Here is an 18,797-nt window from a genome sequence, read left to right as displayed (position 1 = left end):
TTATAATGATTAAAATCCCCTCCAGGTACCATCAGTTAACAGTATTTCTCTCTATTCACTTTAGGTTTTTGTAAAACAAAACAAAAACAAAAAACCACTCAGGCATATATAATAATTTACACCTCCAAAGGTCACATTCTGCAAGTCTGCCTCCTGGCCACCAGCTCTTAGTCCCTCTTTTCCCATGAATCTGGAGTCCTCAGCTGCTCCCTCTCTCCATTTTCCCATCTCTGCCTCTGTCTCTGGTGTTGCTGCTTCTCTGAATAAGGTCCCACATTCTGCTTGTGCTCTTCTCCCTTGATGGTCCTAGGGTCCACAGTCTGGACTGTAAGATTAACCACTCCCCTGTTTTTCTTATAAAACTTCTACCTTTACAATTGTGACAGTCACAATTAGTCACTATAACAATTATTCACTATTGAATCACTCGAATCTTATCCCCATCTCTTTTCACCAGACCCATATAGACAAGATGAAACTATTCAGTGGGGACTCTTTCTCTCCCCCGACACACACTCTTAAACTAAACTCTATCTTGAAACCTTGTAAGCTAGTCACTTCATGCCTTTATCGTCCCCTTATTTTAGGTAGCCAGTGTCTAAGTTGCCCGTCCCTATCTACCCTGTGTACAGAGGAGATAGAATTGATACTTGATGCAAAATTTCCTTCCCTCTCTATTGGTATTTAGAGTTATTACCTCCATGAGTATAGACCAAGTTCATCAAATTGTAGCAATTAACCCTTGTATCCTTTATCAAAAAAATTTTTTTTGGTAATCTTCCTCTAGTTGAGTTCTGATTAACAAGCTATCATGGCTTGGTCAAATGGGTACTTTCTGCACATTTGGGTGTTCTTGTGCATCTCCCCTCACTTCATATCAGCTGGATACTTCACTCTCAAATCTAGCTCTCTGTGGCTATGTCTTTGTCCCTGGGCTCAAGTCTCCTCAGGTCTTACCACACTTTGGACCAATCAGTCCTTCCTCTTCTCTCTCTCATCTCCAGGTCAATGGGTTCAACGGAATGTGGTTGAACTCAGCCCATTTCTTCATTGCTGCCTTTCCCCCTTTTTCACTAACCAGTAGACAAATGTGGTCGCTAGAAAACTTTCATGTCCATTCATGTGTTCCCTTTGAGTTTCAGTGTTAGAGGGGATTTTGTCCTAAAGGAACTTGGTTGCTTGCCTTGATGGCTTCTTGTAGCAGCCAGTCATGTTGACATTTTTGTTTTTGGGTTTTTCCTGCTGATCTTTCTTTGAAGAAGTATCTTCTGTTGCTCTAGCTGTTCCAGGCTGGTCTGTTTGTCCTTGTTAGCAGGAATGTCCCACCTCTGAAGGTTCTGGAAGGGACTCAGGATTCCACCTAAGGTCCTAAACTCTACAAGGGCTTTGTAAGAGGACTATTTCACTGGGAAAGTTCTAGAACCCCTTTTAAGTATTCCAATAAGTTATATGCTGAAGACAGGCTTACAAAGTTTTTGGTAATCATATTTTCTAACATTTCTTTCTATCCCACTCAAGTATCTATTTTACAATAGTAGGCAAGGGAAACTAATATTCACAAGACAATCAAGCATTTCAGTATTATTTCCCCTCTTCAAACTATGCCTAGATCCCTGTATCACAGAGCCCTGTTGTTCCAAGGGTAAGCATGCATAACTATTTACCTCTGTACCACTTAGGCCATGCAAACCTGTCTCAGTGTTCCCCTATATATCTTGTTTTCCACCTCCTCCCCCTTCTTGTGTTGCTCTCCCCAACACCCAAACTAAACTCCCCACCTCAACCCAACTGTTATAGTTACCTTATGTTCCATTTTTAACTTTTCCCTCAAGTTAAGACAGTCTATTTTATCCTGTAATCTACCTGAACTTCTCACCACCTGGATCTCTCTTCCTCTGTGTTTCCCTTCTTTCACATTGTAATTGTTTTGATCATAGACTGAATGCCCAGATCCTCTGTTTCCATAATTTTATTCTGTTCTTGACTCTTTCACTTATGAAATGAGTTCAGGGTGATGCTGCCACGTACATCATTCTCTGATTGTTGTCTGTTCTTGTTGGTTCTCAGTTCACAGATCTCTGTTTAGGATGTTTTTCATAGCAGGGTTGGCTTTGGAAAAATCCCTTATCCTGGAATGTTTTGATTACACCATCATATTTGATTGACAACTTTGCTGGGTAGGGGATTCCTGGTCGGAAGTTTTTCTTTCAGGGTTTTATATATGTCTCCCCATTGCCTTCCTGCCTGCATGGTTTCTGCTGAGAGTTCCGAGCTTAATCTGCTTTGCTTACCTTTGTATGTTACACTTCTTTTTCCCTAGCTGCTTTCAGGATTCTGTCCTTATCTCTGATTTTGGAGAACTTAATTATTATATGTCTTGGTGATTGTCTTTTAGGGTATTTCCTTTCTGGCGTTCACTGAGTTTCTTGAATTATCTTTTTGCTTTTCAGGATTTTAGGGGAGTGTTCTTTCAGAAGCTCTTCAACTATCTCCTCTGTGGGCTTCTGTGATTCTTCCTATTCTGGAATGTCAATAATTCTTAAGTTATTTCTCTTCATGTTGCCCAACATGAATCTTAGGCCTTCCTCAGATTTTTTTTAACCTTTTTGTGCTTGCTTTTCTATATTAGTAGTATTGAGAGATTTATCTTCTAGCTCACTAGTTCTGGCTTCTATCTCTTCAATTCCACTCCTTTGCCCTTTCAGTATATTGTCCATTTCTGATATTCTATTATTAATCATTTGGATCTCTTTCTGTAGGTTGTGAATTGTTTCCAATGTATCTATCTTATTTGATTGCTACTGTAGTGCTTTCCTGACTTCTTCCTTATTTTTCTCAACTCCATTGTATAGTGTTTTGATACATTTTATAATCATTTTTCTGAATTCCTTCTCAGGCATTTCCAAAGCCTGCCTTCTTCCAGTATGGAGTGTAGGTCTCCTTCCAGCTCATTTGTCTCAGTCATTTTATCTCATTTCTGGACATGTGCAGATATGGTCATCTGTTTCTGTTTTGGGGGCATATTCAGGAGTTATTTTTTACCTTAATACTTAGGTGGGTGTGTATTTTGGTATTTTTTATGCTTCCTGATTGTCTCTAGGTAGATGTAATCAGGAGATGGATTTCTCTTTTCACCCTTCTTTTTGAGAAATTTTAAGATGCCACTGTTGGTCATTGTGACGTACTCAAAATTTAATTTTCAGCCCATTTCCTTTTCAGTCTGCCTGTCTTGCTCCACAATCCTTGTTTAGGCCTTTTTCCCAGTGATAATCAGTTCATGGCTGGCTGTGGCTGTTTTGCACTGCAGTTTGGTTTAAGTGGAAACTGGCACTTTAAATTTTGAGGAGATCTGAGCACATGCATACTAGAACCCTCTGGGGTTGGGGTGTCCACTCGCTCCAGCACCCCCTCTAGCCACCTGAATGGAGGTGCGCAGTGAGAGATCAATGAACATATACACACAATAAAAGAATATCCAGACCTTTATCTCTATTGTTCTGTCAGGCGTTTACGGCTGGGGTTTTTTTCCCCCCACTTGGTCTTGCCCAAGATGGTGGCTCCAGGAGCATCTGGGTGTCTTGGATTAGAAAACAATGGAGTTTTTGCTTCTGCTACCAATTCCCCTAGCTGTAAGCCTTCCGACCTTCTAAATATTCCTTCATACATGGGTCAGAGTTCTGGCACCATCCCCTGAGCCTGCTTGGTCCTGTATTCTGTGTTGTTGCTGCTGGAGCTCCTCACTGCATGTCTACCTGATTCACCGTCTTGTTTGTTCTCTGTTCCTTGTATTTTTATATAAATTTTATAATCATATATATATATGAAAGGAAAAAAAAGCCTACTGAGATTATGATTGGGATTTGCAAATATGGATCAAATTAGAGATAACATTTTAGCAATATTACATTTTAGCAATATTGAACTTTCCAATTCATAAATTATCTCTTGATAGTCCTTATTTTATTTCAGCAATTTTTGATAGTTTACAGCTTATTTTGCATATCTCTTGTTAACTTTATTTCTAAGTAATTTATTGCTGTTATACATGAAAATTAAGTTTAGTTTTTAATTGTTTGTTGCTAACACTGCAAAGAATGGGAATTCCAGGACACTACATTGTGCTCATACAGAACCTGCACATAGACCAAGAAGCAGTCATTTATACAGAACAAAGGGACACTGCCTGGTATAAAATCAGGAAACTGTGATAGCTAAGGTTGTATCCTTACACTATAGTTATTCAGTCTGTGTGCTGAGTAAATACCCCGAGAAACTGGATTATATGAAGAAGAACACAACACCAGGATTGGAAGAAAGCTCATTAGGAATGCAGGATATGCAGATGACACAACTTTGCTTGCTGAAAGCCAAGAAGACTTGAAGAACTAATTGATGAAGATCAAATACTATAGCCTTTAATATGGATTACACCTCTACATAAAGAAACCAAAAATCCTCACAACTGGGCCAATGAGCAATAAATATCACAGTAAACAGAGAAAAGATTGAAGTTGGCAAGGATTTTATTTTACTTGATCTATGAACACTGCCCAAGGAAGCTGCAGTCAGGAAAATAAATGACATTGCATTGGACCAATCTGCTGCAAATATCTCTTTAAAATATTAAAAAAGCAAAGATGTCACTTTGAAGACTAAGGTGAGCCTGAGTGAAGTGATGATCTTTTTAATCATCTCATAAGCATTATAAATCTGGACAATGAATAATAAAGAAGATTGAAGAATTAATGCCTTTGAATTATGGTGCTGGCAAAGTATATAGAATAATCATAGAATGGCAGAAGAAGAAACAAATTTGTATAGGAAGAAGTACAGCCAGATGCTACTTGAAAGTGAGGAAGGTGAGACTTCATCTTACATGTTTTGGATATGTTATCAAGAGGGACTAGTCCCTGGAGAAGGCTATCATGCTTGGTAGAGTAGAGGGTAAACAGAAAGAGGAAGACTCTCAATGAGATGGATTGACACAGTGGGTGCAACAATGGGCTCAAACATTTTAACGGTTGTGAGGGTAGCACAGCATTGGGCACAGGGGTTCACTAGGAGTCAGAACATATTCAATGACACCTTAACAAGAAGTGTACAGAAATTCAAATGTAGTTTTGTATTGACTTTATTATTGAGACCTTCTTAAAGTCATGTATTTGCTCTTTCATAGGTGTTAGAAACAAGATTTTCTGCATGAACAAGCACATTATTTGTGAATAGGACAGTGTGTGATTTTATTTCCTATTTTTATGCTTTTCTTTTCTTTTTCCTGACTTTTAACCTTGATTAGGGCCTCCAGTACAATGCTGACAGGCAGCAATGGGAGTAGATATTTCTTGACTTGTTCCTAATATTTGGGGAAGGGCATTCAGTTTTTCACCATTAAATATCATGTTACATATCAGATTGAAGGAAGAGTCCTGGTATTGTGGGATAAAGTAATGGACTGCAAGGTAAGTCTAAACCACAAGGTAGGTGATTCACACTCACCTTGGAAATACTATACAGGGTCGCTATGAGTTGGAACTGACTTGATGGCACTTAACAACAGTCTGAAGAAAGTTCTCTCCTAGTCCTAGTTTCCCAAGCATTTTGTTCTTGAACAAATTTGTTTCAGTTTTAGTAAAGTAAAAATATATAAAACAACACACCTTCCATTTCAATTTTTTTACAGCTACAAATCAGCAACACTAATTATGGCCAAATTGTCAAATGTTTCTTCTGGATCTGTTGGGATAAACATATCGTTGTCTTCTTTATTCTATTAATATTTGGGCTTATATTGATTTTTAAATGTTAAACTAACAGTACATCCATAAGATATAGGCTTCTTGTTACTACTGTTTTATCCTTTTTATGTACTGTTGTATTTAATGTGCCAATATTTTGTTAAGAATGTTAGTGTCTAATATTCACGAGAGACAATTTACTATAATTTTCTTTTCTTATAACTGCCAAGTTTTGGTGTCACAACTATGCTGACCTCAAATAATTACTTTGGAAATATACTTTCTTCATTTGCTGAGAGACTATTGTATGATTGGTAATATTTCTTCTTTACATGTTAGAATTCATCAGTAAAACACCCTAAGTCTAGAGTTTGTCTTATGATGATGTTTTCATAAGAAATCGAGTATTTGGATAGATATAAAACTATTTAGATAAACTTTTTCATCTCATGTCATTTTTCATGAACTACATTTTTTTCAAGGAATTATTCCATGTTAGGTAAGTTGTTGTATTTGACATAAAATTGCTTATACTATTTATTTAGCATAGTTTTGGAGGCTGTAAAATCTATACTTATTTCCTGTCTATCATTACTGATACTGTTAATTTATATTTTCTTTCTAAATTATTGTTTTTATGAGCTTACCAAATTTACTAATATTTTCAAAAAGAACGAATTTGGCTATTTTTTTCCTTAGTTGTTTTTGTCTGTTCTAATTTTTACTCTTATTGTTACGATTGTCTTCTCTCTTCTTATTTCATGGACTCCTGGTATGATGCAATAGAATAAGCACTGGACAGGTAACTACGTCAGGGATTCAAACCTGACACTCCTTGTAAACCCAGTATGGGTTGCTATGAGTTGGAACCAGCATTTAACAAAATACTTAATTCAAGTTTAATATACTTATTTGTTTCATGTTTTTAAAAGTGAAATTTTAGATCATATATTAAAATTTACTTTTTCGTATAACCCGTTGCTGTTGTTAAGTGCCCTCGAGTTGGTTCCACCTCTTAGCTACCCTATATAGGTTTTCTGAGGAGTGGCTGGTGAGCTTGAATGGCTGGCCTGGCAATTCAATTTGACCTTTCAGTCTAGTGCATTAACCCACAGTGTCAAACCAGAACTCCAATATAAGCTATATCATGGTGAAACTTCTGAGTTAATTTGAAAAAAAAAAGTTTGAACAACTGCCTCTTGGTCCATGTACAGATGTCCTCATGAACACAATTAAGTGTTCTGGAATACTCATACTTCACAATGTTGTCCATAGTTGTCATGATGCACACAATCAAAAGCATTTGCATAGTCAATAAAGCACAGGTAAACATCTTTCTGGTATACTCTGCTTTCAGCCAAGATCCATCAGACATCAGCAATGATATCCCTCACTCCAAGTCCTCTTCTGAATCTGGCTTGAACCTCTGGAAGTTCTCTGTCAATGTATACTTGCAGCCATTTCTGTATTACCTTTAGTAAAACTTTACTCACATGGGATATCAAAGAGATTGTCCGATGATTTCTGCATTCCACTGGGTCACCTCTCTTTGGAATGGGCACAAATACAGATCTCTTCCAATCAGTTGGCCAGATATTTGTCTTCCAAATTTCTTGGCAGAGATGAGTGAGTGACTCCTGTGCCGCCTCACCTTCTTGAAAGATTTCAATTTGTATTCAATCAATTCCTGGTGCCTGTTCTTTGCCGATTCCTTCAATGCACTTTGGACTTCCTCCTTCAGTATCATGGGCTCGTGATCACATGCTACCTCTTGAAACGGTTGAACGTTAACCATTTCCTTTTGAAATGACTCTGTGTATTCCTTCTATCTTCTTTTGATGTTTTCTGCATCATTCAATAATTTGCCCAGAGTATTTTTCAATAACAAAAGTTGAGGCTTGAGTTTTTTCTTCAGTTCCCCCAGCTTGAGAAATGCTGAGCATGTTCTTCCTTTTTGGTTTTCTGACTCCAGATCTTTGCATATTTTGTTGTAATATTTGGCTTTTTCTTCTCGAGCTTACCTTTGAAAATTTCTGTTGAGTTCTTGTACCTCCTCATTTCTTCCATTTGCTTTAGCATCTCTATGCTGCAGAGCAAGTTTCAGTGTCTCTTCAGGTATTCATTTTGACCTTTTCCTTCTTTATTGTCTTCTTAATGACTTTTTGCTTTCTTCCTCATACTTTGTCTCTCATGCTTTGGACATATTGTCAGGAGGGACCAATCACTGAAAAAGGTTATCATGTTTCGTAAGGGAAGGGTCAGAGGAAAAGAGGAAGACCCCCAGCGAGATGAATTGGCAAAGTGGCAGCATCAATGGCCTCAAGCATAGCAACAATTGTGATATTGGCGCAGGATCAGTCAGTGTTTCGTTCTGTTGTGCATAGGGTCACTATTAATTGGTACTGAATTGATGGCACCTAACAACACGACCCATAATTTCCCATTCAAATCCTTTCAAAATCTGGTTCTAACTACCTTTTCTGCTTGATTTGCCATTGTTGTTGCTGTTGTCAAGTGCCGTGCAGTCAGTTCCAACCCATAGTGACCAGTGAGCTTGAACCACCGACCTTGCAGTTCAAACTGACTTTGCAGTCCAGTGCATTAACTCACAGTGCCACACCAGGATTTGCCAATATGTTCGTATAGTAACCCTACATCAAAGTTGAACAGCACAAAGAATCCCCAGTATATAAGAACATCCTTGCTTCTATACCTTTCCTTGCACAACTCCCTTCAAAAAGAAGTCTCACCCAGTACTTCCTGGATAGACAGAGCAGATCAGTGCTGAAAAGTTGAAGGCTTTGTCTCAGGCCTCTTAATAGGACTCTCCAAATGACTCTAGCATTAAGCAAAATCACCCCAGGCTAACACTCATAATTAAAAAGTCCTTGCAAGCCCATTTATGATGATCAGACATTATCTGCCAATAAGGTCATAATGATTCTTGGCTTTCAGTGAAAGAAACAAAATAAAGAGTTTGAAGTCTAAGAAATGATCTTTGAGATTCTTGATTATTTGTCTTTGAAAGGCTATGCATTGAATCAAATACTGCCAGCATGTATGACAGTAGTCAATCCAAACCCTTGGAGATTGACTTCAGCATAATGGTGCTGACTAATACAGGATCTCTTTTTGCTATCACCTTTCATGTCCAAGAGTGTCTAACACCCCATCAATTTGCTCCTCACAGTATTCTGTTTATATAAACCCATCTTAAAAGAGGGAATTGACAAGAGAAGTTGATTTGGAGGATGCACACAGAAACAGATTTCACTTGAGGCCAGTTTATAATTAATCAGTCCTCTATAACCTGTAATCAAGGTTCCAGATCACAATGTTATCTTCGTTCTCCTAAATTCCTATTATTCTAATCTAAATTGCTGTTATTGTTGTTAAGTGCCTTCAAATAGCTCCTGACTCATGGTGACCTTGTATAGGACTGCACAGGCTTTAAATCTTTGCAGGAGCAGAAAGCCTCATTTTTTTCTTGAAGAGCAGCTAGTGGGCTCACATCACGGATCTTTTGGTTCCCAGTCCAATGTTGATTGGGTGGAGCCACTGCGATCCCTAACCTAAATTAGCACTTGGTAATATTTAGGTCCTAGTGTGGAGGTATAGGATAAGCACTGGATTGCTAACCACAAGGTCGGTGGTTCAAACCAATCAGCCACTCCTCAGAAACCCTATGCTGGGTCACTATAACGTGGAATCAATTCAATGGCACTTAAGAACAACAACAATTATATTGTTATTTCTCTCAACTGGATCATAAATAGCTTAATTGCTGTTAGGTGCTACTGAGTTGATACCAACTCAGAGCAACCATATGCACAACAGAATGAAACACTGCCCAGTTCTGTGCCAACCTTGCAATTGTTGCTACGTTTGAGCCCACTGCCACTGCCACTGCAACAATCCATCTCATTGGGGATCTGATTCTTTTTCCTTTACCCTCCACTTTACCAAGCATGATGTCTTTCTCCAGGGACTGGTCCCTCCTAATAATATGTCTGAAATATGAGCGATAAGGTCTGGCCATCCGGGCTTCCTAGGGGCATTCTGGCTGTACTTCTTCCAACACAGATTGGTTTGTTCTTTTGGCAGTCCATGGTACTTTTAATTTTCTCTCCCAACACCATAACTCAAATGCATCAATTCTTCTGTGGTCTTCCTTTTTCACTATCCAACATTCACATGATATGAGGTTAGTGAAAATACCATGGCTTGGGTCAGGTATACCTTAGTCTTCAAACTGACATCTTTGTTCTTCAACACTTTAAACAGATCTTGTGCAGCAAATTTGCCTAATGCAATATGTCATTTTATATCTTGACTGTTGCTTTCACGAATGTTGATGGTTTTGTTGTTGCTGAGTGCTTTGAGTCAGCTCCGACTCACAGCAACCCAATATAGGGTTTCCAAGGAGTGGTTGGTGAGCTTGAACTGCTAACCTTGCAGTTCATACCAATTTTGCAGTCTAGCGCATTAACCCATAGCACTACACACTAGGACTCCATTTGAGCAAAATGAAGTGGTAGATCTGAACAAAATGAAGTCTTTGACAACTTCTTTTCCCCATTAACATCAATGTTGTTTATTGGTCCAGTGGTGAGGATTTTTGGTTTTTTACATTGAGGTGTAACTCATACCAAAGGATGTGGTCTTTGATCTTCATCAGTAAGTATTTTAAGTCCTCTTCACTTTCATCAAGCAAGGTTGTATCATCTGCACATTGCAGGTTGTTAATGAGTCTATCTCCAATCCTGAGGCTACATTCTTCTTCATATAATCCAGCTTCTCAGATTATTTACTCAGCATACAGTTTGAGTAAGAATGGTGAAAGAATACAACATTGGCACACACCTTTCCTAAATTTAAACCATTCAGTGTTCCCTTGTTCTGTTTAAACAACTGCTTCTTGGTCCTCATGAGCAAAATTAAGTGTTCTGGAATATTCATTTGCCACAATGTTGCCCATAGCTTGTCATGACCCACACAGTGGAAAACCTTTGTGTAGTCTAAAGTCCAGGTAAACATCTTTCTGATATTCTGTGCTTTCAGCAAAGATCCATCTGATGACAGCAATGATATTCTTCATTCCATGTCCTCATGTGAATCCAGCTTGAACTTCTGGAATTTCTATGTCAATGTACGTTTGCAGTCATTTTTTATTATCTTTAGCAAAATTTTACTTGTATGCAATATTAATGATATTTTTGGATGATTTCCTCTTTCTGTTGGGTCACCTCTTTTTGGAATGGGCACAAAGATGGATCTCCTCAAGTCAGTTGGCCAGATAGTTGTTTTCCAAGTTTCTTTGCATAGATGAGCAAATGCCTCCAGTGCTGCATCAGTTTGTAGTAAGATTTCAGTTTGTATTCCATCATTTCCCAATGCCTTGTGCTTCACCAATTTCTTCAATGTACTTTGGAGTTCTTCCTTCAGGACCACTGGCTCTTGATTATACGCTGCCTCTTGAAATGGTTGATCATTAACATTTGTTTTCGGTATAGTAACTTTGTGTATTCCTTCCATCTTCTTTTGATGCTTTCTGCATCATTAAATAATTTGATCAGAGAATCCTTCAATATTACAAGCCAAGGCCTGAATTTTTTCCTCAGTTCTTTCAGTTTGAGAAACATTGAATGTGTTCTTCCCTTTTGGTCTTCTAACTCGAGATGTTTGCACATTTTTTAATAATATTTGACTTTGTCTTCTAGAGCTACCCTTTGAACTTTTCTGTTCAGCTCTTTTACCTCATTTATTCAATATGTTTTAGCATTTGTATGTTTGAGAGCAAGTTTCAGAGTCTCTTCTGACATCCATTTTGGTCTTTTCCTTCTTTTCTCCTCTTCTTAAAGACCTTTTGTTTTCTTCCTGGATGATGTTCTTGATGTCATCCCACAACTCTTCTGGTCTTTAATGTCTAATGCATCAAATCTATTCTTGAGATGATCTCTAAATTCAGGTGAGATATGTTCAAGGTTATATTTTGCTCTTGTGGACTTGTTTTAATTTTCTTTAGGTTCAGTCTGAACTTGTATATGAGCAATTGATGGTCTGTTCCACAGACTGCCCCTGGACAGATGTAGTCAGTTTGATTTCTGTGTATTCCATCTGGTGTGGTCCATGCATACAGTTGTATTTTATGCTGTTTAAAAAGGTATTACAATGAAGTCATTGGTTTTGCAAAATTCTATCATGTGATCTTCAGCATCATGTCTGTCACCAAGGCCATATTTTCCAACTGTTGATCCTTTGTTTCCAACCTTTGCATTCCAATCACCAGTAATTATCAATACATATTGTATTGATTACATGCTTGATTGAGTTCATACTGAAGAAGTTGATAGACTTCTTCAATTTCATCAATACTGGCTCTCGTGGTTGGCACATAAATTTGAATAATAGTAGTATTAACTGGTCTTCCTTGTAGGTGTATACATATATCCTATTGCAGACAGGGTTGTACTTCAAGACGGATCTTGATATTCTCTTTTTGAAGTTTGATGTGATGCCATTCCTTTTCAGTTTGCCATTCCAACATAGTAAACTGTGTGATTCTCATATTCAGAATGGTCAATACCAGTCCATATCAGCTCACTAATGCCTAGGATAGCAATGTTTATGTATCAATTTCATTTTTGACAATGTTCAATTTTCCTAGATTCATACTTCATACATTCCATGTTCTGATTATTAACGCTTCAAAATTATTTGTGTCCCATCAGGAAATAAAGGTCCTGAAGGCTTTACTCCATTTGTGCCTTTATGATCAACTCTACTTTGAGGAGGCAGCTCTTCCCCAGTCATATTTTGAGTGCCTTCAAACCAGAGGGGCTCAATTTCTGGCACTATATCTGACAATATTCTGGTGTTCTTCATGTTTCAATGTTCATTATTCTGATGCTGACAGTGTTCCACTGCTATTCAGAAGCTTTTCAGTGACTAAATATTTGGAAGTAGTCCACTTCACCTTCTTTTCAATCTGTCTTCATCTGGAAACTTAGCTGAAACCTGTCCACCATGCATAGCCCTGCTGATATTTAAAATACCTGTAGCATAGTTTTCAGAATAACAGCATACCACCACAATATGACACACTAACAGTATAACACACACCACCACAGTATGACAAACTAACAGATGAGTGATGGGATTGCTTAATGATACGGCTTAATTAATATCTTTTGTAACCTCCATAAGACCAAGGAACAAGTTCAGTTAGTCCATAGTACCTAAATCAGTTGCTGCCTCCACAAAATAACCTATAGTCATTGAGTCGATTCAACTTAATGTGACTTTATAGAACAGGGTAGAATTCCTCCCTAGAGTTCCCTACACTGTAAATCTTTATAGGGGCAAACAATTTCATCTTTCTCACATGGATCAGCTGATGGATTTGAATTACCAATCTTGCAATTAGCAGTCCAACAGTTAACCCACTGCCGAGGTTTCTTATTTGCTGCCTAGCTGACTCCATTTCATGGATACCTAATGAGTGCTAGAGAAGAAATGTGCTACACAAAGTTTTCAGTGGCTCATTTTTTTTCAGGAAATTTTCTTCAAACTCACCTCTAGATAGATTCAAGCCTCAAATCTTCTGGTTAGTGGTTGATGGAATTAACTGCTTATACCAGGGTCGCTATGAGTCGGAAACAACTCCACAGCACTTAACAACACAACAACAACCATCTTGCTATTTTTAAGCGCCTTGAGTCAGGTCCCACTCATAGTGACCCTTATGTAGGGTTTCTGATGAGTGGCTGGTGGGTTTGAACTACTGACCTTGTGGTTAGCAGTCCAGTGTTTGTCCTACAGTACCACACAAAACCCAAATTGGTTTGAAAATCTTAAATGTGTGGAGCCCAAAAGATTACCTAGTCTAGCAACCTATGTGGTATTTAAGGATCACCTATTGGCATGAAAATGTTAGCATTAGAAGTTTAAATTTCAGATTGCTACAGAATTTTACATTTTTAATTATGGTTTAAAATGAAGAATCTACTATATGCCAGGTTCTCTGCTAGGGATCAAATAAATATTGATATAAAAAATAAGACATGGTTTTTGGTCTCAGGAAATTCACAGTCTGATGGGGCAGAGAGAACAGATAAAGCAAACAAGTCAATAAATATATGATTACAAATTATTGGAAATGCTAGTGAAGGAAATGAGCAGTGGAAAAGCATTACTGGAAATAACATAAAGCAGTCATATTTAGACAAAATCAGAGGCATTTCTGAAACAAAGTTTTTTAATACAAGTTAATACTACTTTTGACAAACTCTCCAACAATATTTTTCAACTAAAGCTTGGGGGATAAAAAGTAAGACTTATTTCTGTCAAGGGCCTCCCCAGCCTTTTAAATGTTTTTTTCCTTTCTTTCCCTCTATTCCTCACACATACAATCTTGAAAATCAATAAAGAAAATGAGGCCATGGAATTTAAGATTATATAAGCACATGGGTCAGACAAGGTAAGCACATTTTAAGTCTGCACTTATGTTTAGCTGAACGCTCTTCATTAAGATATGCATGAGCCTTCAAATGCCTCAATATGATCATCTAAAAGATCGTCTCCAATGTCTGGGAACACAGACCTAAGCAAATGTGATGAAAATTCCATATTCTCATAAGGCCCAGCTAAGTCCTTGTATTATGAATTCTATACTAAGTTGATTGGAGGAACTCCCAAATCCAACTCAAAAGCTAGAAAAATGCATATAGTCTTGGAAACCTTATATAGGATCACTATGAATCAGAATCTACTTGATGGCAGTAGTTTGGTTTTGGTTTATCTTCACATTGCATAAAGGACATGCTCCACTCCAAGTTAGATTTCAAGTTTTTACAATTACAATGAACTCTGCTAAAATCCACAACATGTTATACTATCAGTATCTTCTCCCACCTCCTGTTACCCAGACCCAGCAGGATAGAAGCATTCTTTGGTTGGAGTTACAGACTATGGCAAGAAGAGACATTAGATAATTCACTATACTACCCTACCTTTCTCAAAACACTTCCCTAATAAGCAGACATTATTATTTTTTAGGAGTCCTGGTGTGGCACTGTGGGTTAATACACTGTGCTGCAAAGTCGGTTTGAACCACAAGGTCAGCGGTTCAAGATCACCAGTTGCTCCTTGGAAACCCTATACAGGGTCACTGTGGGTTGGAACTGACTCGATAGCACTTCACAACTAAAACAACAACATTGTTCTTTGGTCCTCCAGAAAATCAACAAGCAAACTACCTTGAGCATGCCCTCCAAACTGTTGCCATGACCTTCTCTCTTGACCACTGCCACCTTTTTGTAGCCATTTATTTGATTGTGCTTTGTTTTTAGGATCATAGCAGTAAAGTCATATTTCATTTCCTGTTACAGTTCTTCAAAGAAATTAAGAAAATAATTAAACTTTAAATCAGATGCTTCTGTTCTTAAACTTAGTAGCTAAATACCATAACTAGAGAGGTGTCTGAAGCTCTAGTTATGATTTTGCAAATTAGAATGGCATAAAGATTTCCTGCTAAGTCTCCAAAAGAACAGTTTTTTGCCTTAATAGATCAATGTTGATTTGTTAATATTAAAATACAATCTGAGGATTTACAAAATGTTAAACCTGAGGTACATAAATTTCTGATACTGCTTATATATAAACAAACGCCTTATGAGACTTGTTTCCTTGATAAAAAGATTTTAGGGTATTGGGTTTGTGTGTGTTATTTCAGTCAATTGGTCTAATATTGTTAATGTTTCTGATTCTTCATTCATTGCCCAGATTTCTGACTTTTATAGACGTTGAGATAACCCATACAGGCCATTGTACTTTGGCGTCCTTCTGAACCATGAATCTTGGAAAACCTGGAGTTTGAAAGCGAGTCTTGAGTAAAAAGATGGTGCAAAGAAACTGGTAGGACCTTTTGCTCCGGAAATTTTGCTCTTTAAAATAATTCCATCTGTTTTGAAAAACAGACCCTAAAGATCCAGTTGAGAGCTACGATTAGAGTAAATCAGTAATAGTTTTAATTAGGTTTAAAGGTAATGTGTGTTTAATGCTTGTAATCAAACTGTCACCCCCATTGTATACAGAAAAATTACATATCTTGAAGAAACTAGAGTCTCACAGGAGACAGAACTCTTACTTTGATTCAGTCTTTTGGGAAACCAAATGAGTCCTCCAATGTGACCTTGCCCTGCACTTACCCTAATTAAAAATCACAGAAGCAGAGCATGCAAGTAAAATGGTGATCAAAGAATTTATAAAGAAATACATGATGCAAAGAAGGGGAAATGTGTGAGGACATTCTAAACCCAAACACTTAACATACCTTATATGGCTGGCACATGTGTTGGCTCAGAATCCATTTTTCTTTAGACACCACTTCTGTGTCTTAGAAAGTAACCCAGGACTGTTGGCAGGTAAACAAATGAAGGGCACCTTGCCCTTCCAAACACTTGTTCTCAAGTGCCAGTGAGTCAGTTCTGACTCCTGTCTGGTGTTTCTGAGAAGCAATTGGTGGATTTGAACCACCGACCTTGTGGTCCAGTGCATTATCCTGCAGCACCCCACCATGAAGAACACTTGGCATGTTTTAAATAGAGCTCCAACAGGAGGGTCCACCCCATATTATCTTGCTAACTGTTGTTGTTAAGAACAGTTGAGTTGGTTCTGATGCACAGCAAACCTATCTAGGTTTCCTAGGAGTGGTTAGTGGATTTGAACCACCAGCCTTTCAGTTCAAACTGACTTCTCAGTCCAGTGCTTATCCTACAAAGCCACAAGCACTCCGTATATTATCTTACTAACCATTCATCTTTTACAGCCCTTAGCTGAATGTTTTTCTTCTGTTTGGTAATTCAGGAAGTCTCATGCTTTAGGTCATATGGACTTTATATTGCCTTGAAAAAATGTTAACTTGAGTGTTGTTGTTGTTAAGCGTCCTTGAGTTGATTCTGACCCATATAACCAAACCTCCCTGTATAGGGATTCCAAGGAACAGCTGGTGAGCTTGAACCACCGATGCTGCAGTTCAAATGACTTTGTAGTCTGCTGCATTAGCCCACAGTGCCACACCAGGACTCCAACAATAGAGTACTATTCCTGATTTCATCCCAAAATACTACAAATATTGAAGTCAGTTCCAACCCATAGCAACCGCTGACCTGCTGATCTCGTGGTTCAAACAGACTTTCTGGTCCAGTGCATTAACCCACAGTGCCACACCAGTACTCCATAGTAAAATAACATCAGTTAAAGGACACTGTAGAGTCACACTGGAGTAGACTGCCCTTCCTCATCAATTCATATGCAGCCTAACTGGAAGGTGTTAAACCTTGGATCACAGCTAAAAAGAATTAAAGCACTTGTTTGGACTTGTAGATTGATTGTCTGGAAACTTAAAATAGAAGCTGAAATGCCCTAGTTGTAAAAAAAAGACAATAGCTTTCCCAAGGTTTGGAAGAAGATCTTAATCATTTTATCTAATGCAAGACCTTGAGGTCATTGGACTTTGTTAAAATACCCTTTTTTGATGGGTCTTGGTGTAACATTGTGAATAAGCATTGGACCACTGACCACAAGGTTGGTAGTTCAGACCCACCGCCTTGGAAACCTTATACAAGGACCCTATAAGATATCATGTTTGGTAAAGTGGAGGGTCACAGAAGATGAGGAAGACCCCCAACGAGATGGACTGGCACAGTGGCAGCAGTGATGGTCTCAGGCATGGCAACATTTGTGAGGTTAGCCCAGGACTGGGCAGTGTTTCATTCTGTTGTGTATAGGGTCACTATGAGTCAGTACTGAATCGATGGCACCTAACAGCAACTATAATGAACAGGAACTAACCTGAAGGCACTTAACAACAACAACTGTTTTTAGTTGCTTTACGTTGGGTTTAGTGACTTGTTTCGAGTTTACTGACATGTAAGATTTTCAGTATACTATCAATATTATTCCTATTATTTACCTTTGTCATGAAAATAGTATATTTGCTTGTTGTGGACTCCTGGTGTAGTGCTGTAGGATAAGCATTGAACTGTGAACCACAAGGACCATAGTTCAAACCCACCAGTACCTCTTCAGAAACCATTTACAGGGTCAACAGTACTAAACAGCAACAACCTTTGTCTTACATGCCCTTAAGATCTATAACTAATAGCTTTCCTTAGTGAATGAATATTATTTAAATTGTTGCTTTGGGCCTAAACCTCATTGTTTTTTGAAGTATTTCTGTTTTATCAGTTGTTGTCATTGTTCTTAAGTGCCTTCAAGTTGGTTTCCGATTAACAGGTGTGAGAAATAGCTGTTGGTGATCCATCTTCAGAACCAAGGAAATCTTGGGGGTAGCAAGATGGCATGACAAAAGGGAATTCTGAGAAGAGGGAGGGCCTAGTTTGACCTGCTAGACTCTTTTAAAATAAGAATACACCCATCAAAGAAGTAGGGGAATTTCATGGGGAGGGGATGAAACTAACTTTAGATGAGAATGCTCCCTGTAGGGGTTAGTAGGAAACTTTCAGGAAAGATTCTAAACTCCAAAGCGCCCCAGTAAAGGGGAAATGGAGGAGGGGTTTATTCCGAGAGCTAGGCTAATAAAACTCTTTGTCAAATGGCCACATGGCATGTCTGCCCAAGTCTGCTGGGCCTGGTGCCTGATTTTGCAAAATCGAACAAACAGGTTTTTTTTTTCTCTCTCTCTCTCACACACACTAAAACTTGTATGGATTGGATTCTTTGAGTGTTAGTCGGTAAATACTTGTGATAACCCTTCTGGCGACCTAAAGCTAATAGGGGCCAAGGGTAGTGTCTGGGTACTGACCATGTTTCTCACAACAGGGACCCTGTATAGGGTTTAGGAGGAGTGGCTGGTGGGTTTGAAGTGCCAACCTAGTAGTTAGCAGTCCATTGCTTATCTCACAGCATCAGACTAGGACTCCATTCTATCAATTGCTGCTGTTGTTAAGTGCTGTCAAGTGGGTTCAGACCCATAGAGACCTTATCTACAGTTTCTGAGGAGAGGCTGGTGAGCTTAAACTGCTGACCATGCAATTCAAA

Source organism: Chrysochloris asiatica, unplaced genomic scaffold, assembly GCF_000296735.1.
Source record: "Chrysochloris asiatica unplaced genomic scaffold, ChrAsi1.0 scaffold00166, whole genome shotgun sequence".
NCBI lineage: Eukaryota > Metazoa > Chordata > Mammalia > Afrosoricida > Chrysochloridae > Chrysochloris > Chrysochloris asiatica.
Note: the sequence above shows the minus strand (reverse complement) of the source record.